A 14,193-nucleotide genomic window follows, 5' to 3' on the forward strand; every position below is an offset into this window, starting at 1 on the left:
GTTGGTTTCAGTCTGTTACGTTAATGGGAATTGCAGGTGTACTTCAGCCCAAATGTTAATTTCTTCAAACAGCAGAGAAAAAGCTACATGCACTTGGGGAGGAAGAATACACATCCGTTTGTGCAATCTTAGCTTTCAAAGGGAAATGTGCAGTGGAAAAAGAAGGAATGATAGGGGAAATTAAATTAAAATGCAGGAAAAAGAATATTAGTAACAGAAGGGAACTTTTACCTGTGGTGCTGGCCAAAATGCTTCAAGATGCTCAGTGAGAATACACGGGTGTACAGGAAGCCCAGCAGACTATCCAAATACAATGCTGATTTGGAGAGTTCTGGTGAAATTGCCCTGTTTCTACAGTCTAAAAGAACTTAGCTGCTCAGCCCAGCTCTGACCTCGGTGGCTGTCTCATCCCTTGTTTCTCTGGGTTGGCAGGAGCTCATCACAGAGCCTGGCAGGAGAATCCTTCAGGCATTCCTGCAGTATCTCTCAGCTCTCCTGCCAAATGGTCTGGGGCATGTTCAAAGGCACTGTAAGCAAAGAGGAGAAGCAGGGCAGCACTCTGAACAATATGGCATGACTGTGTTCTGGTAAGATTTTCCCAGGTGCTGTGTGACAAAGAACATGGGAGGTTGCTTCCACTTACAGTCCAAGCTGTTTGCTTGGACCTACAGAACTGACCTCCCCGAGCCCAAAGAGGCCTCCACCAGCTTCACAGAGGGCAGTCACTCTGTACAGGCTGTCATCGCCAGAGCTGCTGGCTGAGAACTGCACGTCTATTTTCGTTCTCATCTTCTCGTGCTTCTTCCCGCTTTGGTCAAGGCAATGGTGTTTATCATAGCACCATAGAGAACAGACAGTGGAGAAACCCAACCTGGTAAATGCCTTTTGGCACTAACAGAGTTATTAATCATCAATGATTTACACCACAGGGATCTCAAACATGTTTCCACTCCTCCTGCTCCTGTAATGACACTCTTCTATGCCCTCTCAGAGTCTTACCTTTACCTTGGCGCTGGCCCAACCCCTGTTCTTCAAGCTTTTCACCACAGGGTCAGTCTTCTCACCCAGCCTGCTCTGCCCTGCTCTCCACTCTGCCTAGTCAGTGTCTCAGGACAAATGATTATATCACGTAGAAGGAGCTAATCACTGTTGTTCCAACTGGCTCTTCACCCCAGTGTGCCCAGCCAGCATCAGCTCTCATTTTGTCCTAGGTTCCTTTTGAGACCAGTCTTCTTTCAATGTCCTTTCCTGTCCCACTGATTCCCCATCCCAAACATTGCCAGCCTGCACTCAAATGACTTCCAGACTTTTTCTGCTGTGCACTGCAGCTCCATTTCTAGATATCTTACCAGTACCTTGTACAGTGGCATTAAAACATCCCTATCTCCACAGGTCACCTGCCTAATACACCTGGGCTGTATTTGCATTGGCAGAGTACGGCCACCCTACGACGACCAATGTTTGAACATCCAAGGCTGCACTGCTGGTGTTTCAGTTTATTTAAAAAATGAGAATTTGCTAAAAACCCAACCACACATAAATGATTTTATAAAAATTCTTTTCCCACTCCTTTTTCACTCCTTCCCCTAAGTTCACTGGGGTGGCAAGGTTTCCAATATGGACACCACCCTTTGAATAAAACTTGGCAGGTTTCACACTACTCATTTCTCTTAGGCCAGCACAGGGCTACATGACATTAACAGCTTCCAGCCACACCATTGACAGGAGGAGAATAATTCCTTCTGTTAGCAATGACCTTCCAAGCTAGCGTGCTTGCAAAGCATACTAAGTGCTAACAGCCTTTCTTTACTTCATCGATTTTCCCAAATCATTGTCAGAATTTCTGTAAGAGGTTCATTAGTCTCTCAACAAAGAGATGATGAACATATCCACCAAGAAGAAACCACAAGGAACTGCAAAGAACTCACAGGACATGAGAATGGTGTGATGTAAATGATAGATCAGCTTGGGGCACAGGTGCTCTCCTCTCTGTGCTGTTATAAATTGCGATGCAATTAGGCTCACTCTGATCTGACATAACCAACCAGACCCCAGTCTGACCATGCACACTGCCCATCTTGGGGGTCTGCACACAGGCTCTGTTCTTGAAGATCCCACAGTTTTATCACTTAGCTCTGCATAGTTCAGCTCACTGCATGCTGTTGACTTTTACCCAAACAAACTCTATTACTTTTATTCTCCATACTCGTCTCTGCTGATCAGTACTATCCCTAGCACCACTCATTCATATCAGAGAGAAATATGCTCTAGCATGTTGACGGCACATCCATGTGGGGCTACACAGTCCCACAGTAGATGCCACTGAATCTGGAATAAAACATCGGTGCTCTATTCCACTTGGGCAAATTAGTACTGCTGAAAGACATGGAGAAGCAGCCCACTGCAGGGCCAGGCTAACGTGGCAGAGCTACAGGCTCCATGTGATACTATGCTGTGTGATACAGGTGCAATAGCTTGTTCAGACCTCAGGTCTCTAACTTGGCACTACTCCACATGGTACACACTAGCCCATTCAGGTGCTTGGTAGTATTCTCCAATACTAGGAGTGTTTTAATAAGGATGATCTATTTTGTCCCTAATTCCCTATATGGCTAAGTTCTCTCTCTCTTTTTCTTTCTGGGTAATCACCATGACATGGACATAAGGGCAACTGAAAACTTGCCAGCCTTCGCACTATCTGAAGTCACTATTTTATTATTTTTGTCAACTCCATGTCATTCCCCCATCCCTAAGTGGCTATACTAGCAGAAGAGGAATGTCTCTTGATCACAATACTTGCTTATAAAGCAAAACAGTAAAAGCACATGTTGACAGAAACTATGTCTTACATTCTCAAGTAAAGAGAGGAGACTTTGACTACAGTTTACTGTCAACAAAAAACCAATAAAAATAGTACCGTAATAACAATTGCTCATATGACTGTATTGTAACCTCTTTAAGACCTCTATTGTTTAATACTTGGAATTTGTATGGCACCAATCACATCTAGCCATGCTTTATTTCTTGCATATTTCATATTTCACTCCCCCATATCTACAACCTACTGGAAAGTTTCAAAAGTATTATTTATCCATTTCTCTGATGTGATAGTAGCAAATGCAAATCACAACAAACTCCACTGTTTATCTCAAAATCCAGAAGAGACAGGAGTACGTCTAGAGTAAGAGGCCCCAAGTTCAGGGGATTCAGCAGTAGCTAGACCATCTGCGCTATTCTCTTCCCATGGTCATGTTTAATCCTTTTCTGAAACTACACCTGCATGCCAAACTGGACATATTCACATCCTTATAACCGGAGAGAAGCACAGTTTTAACACTCTCGTGCAATCTTCTCTGGCTTGTTTTTGCTATTTGTAGTATCACTAAGGGACCCAAATGTGAGACTGGTGATCTTTATTCAACATGTGCCTTCCCCAGACGTGATCTCAGCTAACTTATGTATCACTTAACTCCAGCCCATTCTTTCCTATCCAAATGCCCATGAAATAGGTTGAACTGAAAGGTAAGCGATGATAGCTGTGACTCCGAGTACATTTTTGTGTCCAGTACATAATAAGCTACAGTGACCTCTAATGGCAGGCTGCCAAGCCTTTGCAACTACAGTACCTGTGATGCTAAGCAGAGTGGGTTGTATCTTTGCTATAAAGATAACGAATCGCACTTAGCACTCGCTGGAAGGTCTCACAGCACTTTACGACAGTGGGATGTAATTACCCACCGGACACGGAGGCAGAGGGATGTCATGCGACTCACCTAAGATCATGCACCTGGTTTGGAGCAGCCACCAAGGATACAGTTCAGGGCTGCGGAGTCCCAATCCAATGCTTTCTCCAGGGAAACCTGGCAATAAAACACACTGGACTGGATACAAATACAGCCAATTCTGTCTTAAATCCAGGTTCTGCTCTACCCTTCCGTGGTAGCTGGCACTCTTTTCAAAGCATTCACCTTCATTTCTGAATAAAATGATCACTGTGTGCCAGTGCTTGGTGTTGGTTAGTGTCTGTGGGAAGGCAGAGTTCTAGTTACGGAAAATCAGGGGAAAAAAACCCCAAAACTCTTTACTTTTGATCTAAATTCCTCCAGGAGTGACTCTGGTCTGCTCCTTAGCCTATGAGTCAACATGGGTATGGGATGAATTTCTCATGGTAGTATCAACAGTACGATTAGCAGTTCTCTGATCTTGACTTTTTATGCACTTATCCTCATAATTCAGCTGTTTGTTGGGGATCTGTGACCTTCCCCAATTTAGAGGTGGAAAACTGAGGCAAGGATTCACACTCAAGGCCAAGCTCCGTGATCACCCACACAGCTACAACTCTCACTCTGGATGCAGTTTGAAGTTAAACTGATTCACACAGGCAGAGAAACACAAGGCATGCAGGGCAAAACCTTGGCTTATATTCAGGCTGGCGCTGCATGGCATCTGGCTCCAGCCATATGGTGTAGCACATGTGAACTTATGCTTAAAGCACCTTTCACACAGAGACACCGGAGGCACCGGTAAGCTACCGTGCACCACCTGATTTGGGTGAGCCACCTCTGTGAAGGCTCTCACCTCTCAGCAAATGCAAAGTAGTAAGACTTAGCTTAACATGCAATAAAGAAAGTTTCACTAGGGCAGCATGGTCTTACATGAAGAAAGAGCTGAGCACTTGCATCAAGACAATGACCATGACTCAGATGACATGTAGTCATTTGTTGAGCCACAACAATGTGACCATTTATCCAAATCCAAGCAATTTTCCCATAGTCACAAAAGAAGCCCAGAGCACAACAGAATGCAGAACTTAAGTTTCCCAGAACCTCAACTACTAAGCCTGCATTCCCCTCCTTCACTTGATAATGAAAAATAACATTCAGGTGTATCCTTTTATCAGAAGACCAGTATTTCTCTAATTGCTCCAACATGGGAGTTTTTAAAGCTTCATTCATTTAAACAGTTCCTGAAAGGATTGAATATGTACTAATGCAGATTAATAGAAGATTTGCAATAACAAAGCTTGGAAAGGATACTTTTTAGATATTAACATCTTGACAAAAAATAAATTTTCAGTTGTGTATAGCTAATTCCATGGTTGTTCACTGCAGGGTTTCTTGGACTTCAGAAGTAAACATATTGCAGGCCATGGTATACAGGACTAGATGAGACCTCAATCTGACAATTCCTATGCAAGACAAAACTTCCCTGTCATAGGATTTTCCATTGTACCTGTGCAATCTCTTGAAAGGGAAATAAAGAAGAGCCTCACACAACTGAGAACCATTATTCCACCTTGCAGTATAAAGCTGCTCTGCACAGGTAAGTAATCAATGGGAAGAAAGCAAGCCTGAGATTTCTGGTGACATCTGCGTTCATAATATTCATTCCCTAGCATCTGCACATCTAAGCAGAGTTCAGACTCACAACCTCCTATGTCAAGCACTACAAGAACTGTGATTTATATCAGTCAGAAGTCAGATGCTTTCATCACAACACAAAGTTATATGAGCCCATGAATTGTCTGGTGCCGTGAATTGTCTGGTGCCAGTATTTAAAGCATACTCTAAATGGTATGCTACACCTCATTATTTCTGTATATTCCTTAGTGTTTGCAGGAACTTAGCACCTTAATGCTCCCAGTGAAATCCAGCCCTAGTGCACAGTGTGCCCGCCCTTCCTATGAGTCAATTCCCTGGTCAAAGGAGCATTTTAGACAATGTTTTCTCAAGCAAAATATAGCCATCACTGTTGAATCTTCCAGAAATCTGAACCTGCAAGTTTCCACAGATCTTGCAGAAAGTAAAAAGAGTGATGGTAGCAATCCCTGCAGCTGCCATTTCCAGCATCCATCCATACTGCTCTCCAGCCTGCTCTAGCCCAGCAAATAGGTGTAGAGCGCAGTTTGGTTTGAGTCACTCCTCAGCCTTTGCTAGGAAGGGGCAGCAATGCTGACAAAATAACATTCTTCAGGCACCATCAGAGCATGCTTTAGTTAAAGACTCAGTCTTACTTTGACCATATGCAAAGCTGGCGGGTCTTGCAGCAAACTGTTACCTCAAGCAGTAGGTAGTGAGTGGCTGGCAGGACAGAGTGGAACTAGTGTAAGTTTCCATAGAATATGTCTCTGTCTATATAGCTTTCTGTGTGCCTCAGTATGGCATAATTTAATCCCCAGGAAGCTCTGCCACGCAGTTTCAGGTAGTGAACCCTACATTGCTGAGAAAGGACCCGTGACAGTAAAAGCACAGGAACACTAGCTCTACAGAAGGGGGAAAAGCAACTTTAGTTCAACAGCAACACAAGGGAACGGGGCGACCTGGACAAGTACCTATTCCACTTCGCACCGCATGCCTGGAGCAGCTACCGCATGTGATCCTGCGGCCACGTAGTGAAAGACAACACTCAGAGAAGCCTACCTCTGGCTTTCAAGTGTGCTTTAACTGCAGAGATCCTACGCAAAGCAACACCTGCCCAGTTGACATTTACCCTTTCAGGTATTCTACCCAAGAAATCCAGTTACAAATTATGGGACACAGCCTGGAAAAAAAAAACCAAACCCTCTAGATATTAAAGGTGGAAGCTGATTTCCCTGTTTCTTTTGTTACAGAGGACAACTCCACCGTATTTCTCCCACGTCTCATTCTTGGTCTGGCTGACACTTGCATCACTTGGCAGGTGCCTGCAGCTAAAGAGGTGCATCAAATTTGTGTTCTTCCATGGCTATCAATAGACATACAACCATTTTCACAACAGTGAGGTTGACTAAAGGCCCTCAGTAGCTTCTGGTTTATGTGTGAGTTGATGGCACTCTGACGGTATTAAATACCTCATAGAATTGGGCCAATAGCCAGGGCATGGATTTGGCACATGGAAAATAATAAGTGGAATATCTCCTTGTTACCACAGCAACTTGAAAAACACAATGAAAACAGTGAATATCCCTGCAGAATTACTGAGGATGAACAGACACATACTTTTGAAATATTGAAACAAATAGCATAATGATGCTCCTGAATTGCAGAATAAATCCTACTTCATGCAGACGTGAATGTCAGAAAGCCAGATGTTGTCTATTGATACTGAAACTTCCTGTAATCCCCTAAAATCTGTTGGATAACATACAGAGAACTGATTGTATCAAAGCTTAAAGGAACAAGAACAGCACTGACAGTTACACAACTAAACATGGGGAAATACTGATTGTATTTCACAACTTATTCTTAATCAAGATTTTGCGCTTTTTTTAATAGGCATATTTATTTACTTCCATGGATTGCATGGTAGAGACCTCATCCTACCAAACAGGCTTGATTCACAGATCATTAAAGTCAAAGGAAAGAACTCCATTAACTTTGGCAAGCTTTGGCTCAAGGCTTCAGGCAAGACCATGGCTGAGCCAAGGGAGTCAATGAATCACTTTTGGCTGAAGTCAAAGGAAGATCAAAGGCAGTAGTTTGATAACGTCTTCGACTGCACCCTTCATGGTTCAGACTTAAGGGACACCACTCTTGGTAGAAGACCAGAGTCTTGCAGTTTCTGCATTCATATGAGATATTACACAGACTCACATAGGATCTAGTGGGTTTTTTGGTATTGATATCTGTCTTGTCTTTTACTATAAGATACTCCAGAAGTAATTTGTTTATACTTAAAATTATTTTTCTCCCAAATAAAAATGCTTTTTATGCCTATTGAAACTTCATGATAAAACAAACATTCCTGGCTAGTATTGTGGACCTTCCTCTGATATCTACCATGGGAAACCAAGGATTCGGACTCTTAATTAAGAACGCTTTTTATTTTTCCCTTTGGTCTTGCAGTACCAGCCCTAATCCCTGGAATTTAGCAACAATCAGAAAAGACTATTTAATAAGTAATGACATTCCTCAGTTTAAAAATAAAAGAATAAATAGATAAAACCTCTTAAAACTAGAGATGCATTTTACTAATACTGACACAGTATCAGATTAGATTTTCCTGCATTACAGAGGTACTACAAGAAAATATCTGAAGGCTATAAACAAGAACAGGCTGTTCATACAGCTCCATATTATTACATATGAAACAAAAACCCCTCCTAATTTCTTGGTGCAAAGATGTTATTATCCAGCCTCCAAACATGTTATCCCTCCTTATTCACATTACTAGAGCTTGCATCGAGGTAGACATGGCTTTGTAATGTAATCAAGACAGAAATGTAGCTGAGTGTCTTGAGATAGAAGCTCTGATGCAGAAAACCTGAAATATGCACTCCAGCAAGTTCATCACAATGACTGCAAAGCAGAAATTATAAACTAACTCTTGGAGATAAAAAATGTAATCACAGTAAAAAATACAGTAAGAACAAGAGTGCCTACGGTCAGAACCAAAGTGACAATGGATAGCGCAAGACCATCTTGGGTCTTGCTGAGTTACAGCCTTCTCGTGTTGTCTCCACCCAGTGATGAGGTCAACTTTAATTATTTTCTGGATCAATCAGATACTACTCCAATAATGAATGTAGTCTACCAAAAATTCTCCACTGAGTATTTTTACGTCACAGTCAGGGTGGGGACACATTCAATTAGAAAGAGGACAGAGATGAATCGTTATCCAAAACTTGAACCAAAGCTTTGGAAGTTCATATTCTGGCTTTTGGGTAATATCTACCTTTAATAACAACAATACCTCAAGTCAGTGAAATGCAAACAACAATATGAATATGAATAACATCAAGCTGTGAAGTTTGTAGCAGTGCAGAGTTCTTAGAACTGTGGCTATCCCCAGTGAGTGAAAGGAGGAGTCTCAAATGAGCTTAAAAAAACTAATGATGGTAAATAACCTGTGATGGGTTCAGTTTACAAGAAGAAAACCCCGTATTTCAAGGCAATCCATTTATGAACTGTTTCATGGTAATGGTAAGAGAACCTGAGCACATGGCATCATTGTGCTTCCGTTTCACAGAATCCAAGATTAAAAAAACGCCACGAGGAATCCTAGGAGGTCAACCCCATCCAGACAAACACCTCCAGTGCTGAAGATCCCAGGCCCTTCTTTGTTAATCCATACCTGGGCTTTGCTGCCTTTCTGCAAGAAATTTTTGCTGGGAATTGCAGTTAGACACAAGACAGTTATTTGCACATACTCTTTGCTGTTTCACACTGGTGAATCCACTCCAACCTCCCCAGATCCTTCCCAGAGGCTAACAAAAGAGGATGGAGATCCCTGCTTTATGGGAAGGGGACCACTGAGAGATCAAGAGATGCCCAAAAGCAAACACACATTCTGCAGCAGAGTCAGAAAAAGAGTAATTGAAACTAGGTGTTGTCAGGTGTATAGTGAAAAACTGCAGTTGTGTTTCCCGCTGGAGAGCTTCTGATCATAAACCAGTGATCTAAGAGGAACATAAATACCACACACTGTTAACAAGGTCTGTTCCCATCATAAACATACAGTTATCTAATCACCCTCACTCTTTGATCTGGATTTTTTCACTCTAAGTCACTAACATGTCGCAACAATTACCTGAATTGATTCCAAAGAAGGTGTTGCTTGTGATTGCTTTGAATAGCTCAAAGCTCTACCTTGCTCTTTCTTTTTTGTTGTTTTTTTAAAAATATCCTTTACCTGGTAGCTTTTGCCTTAGACTTAGCAGTTCAGTAAGAAAATACACTCAAAAGTGTTTCTTCTAAGATATGAAATGAAAGTACTTTTTAATTTAAATACAGTGATTCTTTAAGTAAAATAGCTGAGGAAAAAAATATCTTTCATTTGTTTTTGTGATAGATGAAAACTGTGGTGACAGTCACACATCTCAGGGGAGTAAATCTGAGACAGGTCTTGTTTCCTGCAGAAACGCCTGTGCTGGGAACGGAGAGTGCCTGGTCCATAACGTGCTTTTTCCACCATCATGGGGAGAAAGCCATCACAGGGTTTCACTCTGGACTTCCAACAAGACTCCACTTCTTCCCATTGGTGTTGAAGAAAGTTCTGGGCCTCCAAGACGCTGACCCTGCTGCATCTAAGGGTCTCGGGAGCACAGCGTCACCCCCACCTCAGATCAGAGCTTCCTCACCAGCGGGGATCTGCCAGTAAAGCTCACCGTCATGAGTCAACCCGAGAGCGTAACAGCACGGGAAATGCTCAACACATCGGTCTTTCTTACAGCAAGAGAAAGTAAAGCAGATGGAGAATAAGGAGGGATTACTGTGACCAACGGGAAGAGTTCAAGTTGGCGCAATAGGCACAAGGAGCAGCTTCATGCGATGGCGAATAACAAGAGTTTTTCCCAAATGAGGGATAAGTGAGCAGCCCCTGGAGCCAGACCTAGCCAAGCTGCAGTCTCAAGGTGAAGTTCCTGAACCCCTTGCTCAGAAAGGGGACATCTAACTTTGGGGTGCACATCACAGGGAAAAGACCAGGTAACTGGTCATGGACCAGCTGAAGCCAGCACATACTCCAGCTCCTGAGCTCCACCATACAGTGCAGAAAGGTGCAAACTGACGAAAGGGACTCAGTGAATACAGTAAAGGGAATCAGAACCAAGAACAGAATCCCATGGAGCTGCAGCCAAATGGAGTCAGAGGCAATCATACAGTGCTTTACATCCACATATCTCTCAATGTTTTGCAAACTTTCATTAACTCTCCATGCTGCTGGGCTATTCACTTGCAGGTACTCATTCCCTATGAAATTCAGGGGTAAGGACCCTGCTGTGGGTGGTACAGAACAAATCGCGGGCAGAGCCCAGGAGAGGAAACAACAGTTCAGCTCTGTGCTGACCAGACACATTAACACATTCTACCTTTCATCTTAACATCACGAGCTAGCATGCAGCTTACTGTCAGCCTGGAAAAGAAGCGAGAGAGATTTCCAGTGCCTCTGCTGTCTTGAGACAAGCGAATGCAAAGGGCTGGTGGATGCAACCCGCACCAGGCAGTGGGCAGCTGTAGTTAATAGCAAAAACTATCCCTCCGTATGGAGACAGGCCTGAGTATGCACCTTCCTGAGAAAAGGCCAAGAACTGCCTTCAAACATTTCGGGAACGGTTAACAGAGTTTCTGTTTCCATTCGCTTATTTTCAGTTTTTTTCTGGCTTATCTTCTTTTAGACTGTAAACTTGTGAGGCAAGAACCAAATTAAGTCCAGCCGAGGAATTCAGTTTAGTAGGGGGGAAAAATATGAATAAGGTAGTCCCATACAACAGCTCATTTATGTTCTAGACAAAATGATACTACGAACTAAGCAATGACTCCCCAGTAATTTAGAATAAATACATCAGACAGGCATGGTAATGGTCACCTAACCAGGTGCTAAAACAACAGAAAAAGAGGGCTGTAGTGATTCAGCTGAAAAAAACTCCTAACACGTAGAAAGCTGAAAATGTGTAGGTTAGGTGAAAATGCCCCCAAACATACCTTTGGTCCCACATTAGATTAAATGGCAACAGAATTGTCATTTTTCCTTTTACTGACATTGTCATTGAAAAGGCTTGTGGATTGAAGGGGAACTGACTCGTCAAATTTTGGAAACAAAATCGGATTGAGGCAAATAGACCACAGGATGGCAAAAAGTCAGTGAGGCTTAAAGAAAAAAAGCAAGAAGAGTTTATTTTAGCAATACAGGTTAGGAATGTTAATATAGATATATATCTCCAAACTAATACATATAATGATTTTTGATGTTGACAGCATCTGTTTAAAGACGACTTCATGGCTGTTAGCCAAAGGTTTGGAGAAGTGTTATTTGGTCCTGTAAGTCACTATTATGGAAACAAACCACAATCTTTGGGGTTATTTGGCATACATGACAGCACAGATGAGATTTTTGCAAGGCTGGCTCTGTCTTTCTAATTAACTCTACTCTCTCCAATGCAAAGTCGGTATCTGCCAGTGCCAGTCCTCCTTCATTTTGGTCAAATCCCTCTCAGAGCTGATGTTGGCAAGCAGCAAATTCTCATCTTGCTGCTCCCCCCTTAAAGCATTTCTTTCCTCTGCCTTTTACCTATGAGCAAAGGGGGAAACCTAAACCTTCAGCAGCTTTATTCTTGCTGATCTGGTAAAGTGCTCCATCACTCCCGAGCATTAGCAGATCTAATAAGCAAAGCAACGCCAACCCTCTGGTGTGATAGTAACCCTTTCCACGTAAACATTTTCCAAGACTGATTTTTCCATTAGGTTCTTGATCCCTTTGGCATGAATTGTTCTGACTTACGTGAAACAAAATCTGAAGCACACTGCCTCTCAAGGAAGAAAAAGATTTTGCATGCAACACGAAGTATTATTTTTGTTAAGTGGTGGTGCCCATACGTGTGTGTACCTGTATGCATGAGCACCATTTCCCTCTGACAGATGATAGCAGGAACATCCAGCGAGGAGATATCTATGTCAGAGATCCCAAAGTAGCAAAGAGAAATATCCAAGCTATCTAGATACTTTCTGCAGCTGAAGAACCTGTATTTTACTCTCGCTATCCCTTTGACGTTTTAGATGTTATATCTGCATGCACAGATGCACAGAAGCAAAAGTACCTTTTGGAGCCTGAGTAGCAGCTTTGGGAGGGAGATCACGAAGGGCTGTCCCAGCTTCCTGCAGGGTGTGACAGGGTGGTGATCTGGGAACTCTGAAGTACATTCCTGCTATCTGGATAATGTGGGAAAAGGGATGCAACCAGAGCTGAGAGCACAAGGGCATATAATTACTTTGTGTTGGCACCTTCTGGTAAGGAGAGCAAGAATTGCCAGATCTGATCAGTACAATGACTAATTTCAACCACAGCTAGCAGGCTGGGTCAGGGGCCTCCATTGTGGACAGTGAATCACTACCCAGCCCAGAGATATTTCCTTCCATTAGTCAGAAGAAAGCCTGAAGAACAAGAGTTTAGTCCCCTTCTGTTTTTCATTTTCTCATTGTGGTTAGCCTTGAAAAACTAATAAACATTTAGCGTGTCTACCGCATAATTCTATGTTTGCCTGCATGTATAGTAGCTGTAGGGAGCAAACACTATCACTCACAACAACAGACCTTAAATCAAAGATACAGTCCTTTGTCTGCACTAAAGAAATATTTTTTTTCTCTGCTGACAGTTTTCAACCCCTAATAAATCAGAAACTAATCATAAAAACAGAACAGAAAAAACCCATATGTTTGCTAAAATATATGTGTGCACTTATACATGCAGATTCAATACAGGGTGAAAATCTTCCCATAATTAATTCATTGTAGATGTTTTCCAGTTCTTAAGAACACCCCAAATCCTCCTGCAGTGAGTTCACCCATGCAGCAGAGGGGTCCTGGAATTACACCAGCCTATTTCTGATCACTTTACAAGTATTGATACTGGTGTTCTCTTAAATTGTTAAGATGCTGCTATTTTTAAGTAGTTTATAGGTCTAATGCCAGCCTAACAGCCTGCCATTCAAATAATCTATGCTTAAGCCCATTACCAGCCAAAAGCCCAGGACACAGTTTCTTTTGGCTTAATACCCTTTCTCATTTCCAGAGCTTCTCTTCCTCCATCACTCATGAGCCTAAATAATACACAACAGTTCACATTAAGCTGCCTTTGTGTGACAGTCCCGAGATGATTTGTCAAAGAGCTGCAACTCCCTTTGTGCAGCAGGTTCTTAATGAGCTTTAGGAAGGGCCTTATAACCTCTCAGAATCAATCTCAGCCCTTATAAACACTCCTCAGTGACCTGCTTTTCAAATAAATACTTGCGCTTTTTCGGCGAGGAAGATGCAGGGCTGTGTCGGTTCTCTAAGCGGTTGTCACAAACAGAGAGGAGGGCATACAAACACTGCCCCAGCCTAAGCGGGCAGCTGTGCTTCCCGAAAGGAGCACCAGGCAAACCGCGGAGCGTGGTACAGAGGGCTCTGTAGGATACAGAAGCCGGAACAAGGACAGACCCAGCGCATGAGCTCATGAAGGGATGACACTCAGCCAAGACGTTGCCGTTATCTCCAGTTTCTAGTGAAGATGTGCTGCATACGCACGGGTTGTGGAACAACCCGAGGTTCTGCCATGTGCTGTGCAGGGAGAAGGGCTGGTGCAGGAGGCGAGTAATGGGATACAGAACAGTTTGTTCTAGAGTCCTGGTTTGCATCCATCATATCTTGTTAGGGGCCTTGGGTGAAATCATGTTTTGCTGACGTCAATGGCAAAACTCCCACTATTATTAGCCTGGGCCAGGATTGCCCCACAAGTGTTTCT

General features: G+C 42.8%; 1 protein-coding gene across 1 annotated transcript in view; it reads right to left on the reverse strand.

Annotated features, from left to right (window-relative positions):
* OSTN (osteocrin) overlaps window positions 1-424 on the reverse strand; it is a 52,355-nt gene extending 51,931 nt beyond the window's left edge. Inside the window, exon 1 of the mRNA XM_059822776.1 lies at window positions 232-424. The gene's annotated coding sequence lies outside the window, so the exon portion shown is untranslated. The remainder of the gene's footprint in view (window positions 1-231) is intronic.
* Window positions 425-14,193: the final 13,769 nt, after the last annotated feature.

Source organism: Gavia stellata, chromosome 11 (assembly GCF_030936135.1).
Source record: "Gavia stellata isolate bGavSte3 chromosome 11, bGavSte3.hap2, whole genome shotgun sequence".
Lineage (NCBI taxonomy): Eukaryota > Metazoa > Chordata > Aves > Gaviiformes > Gaviidae > Gavia > Gavia stellata.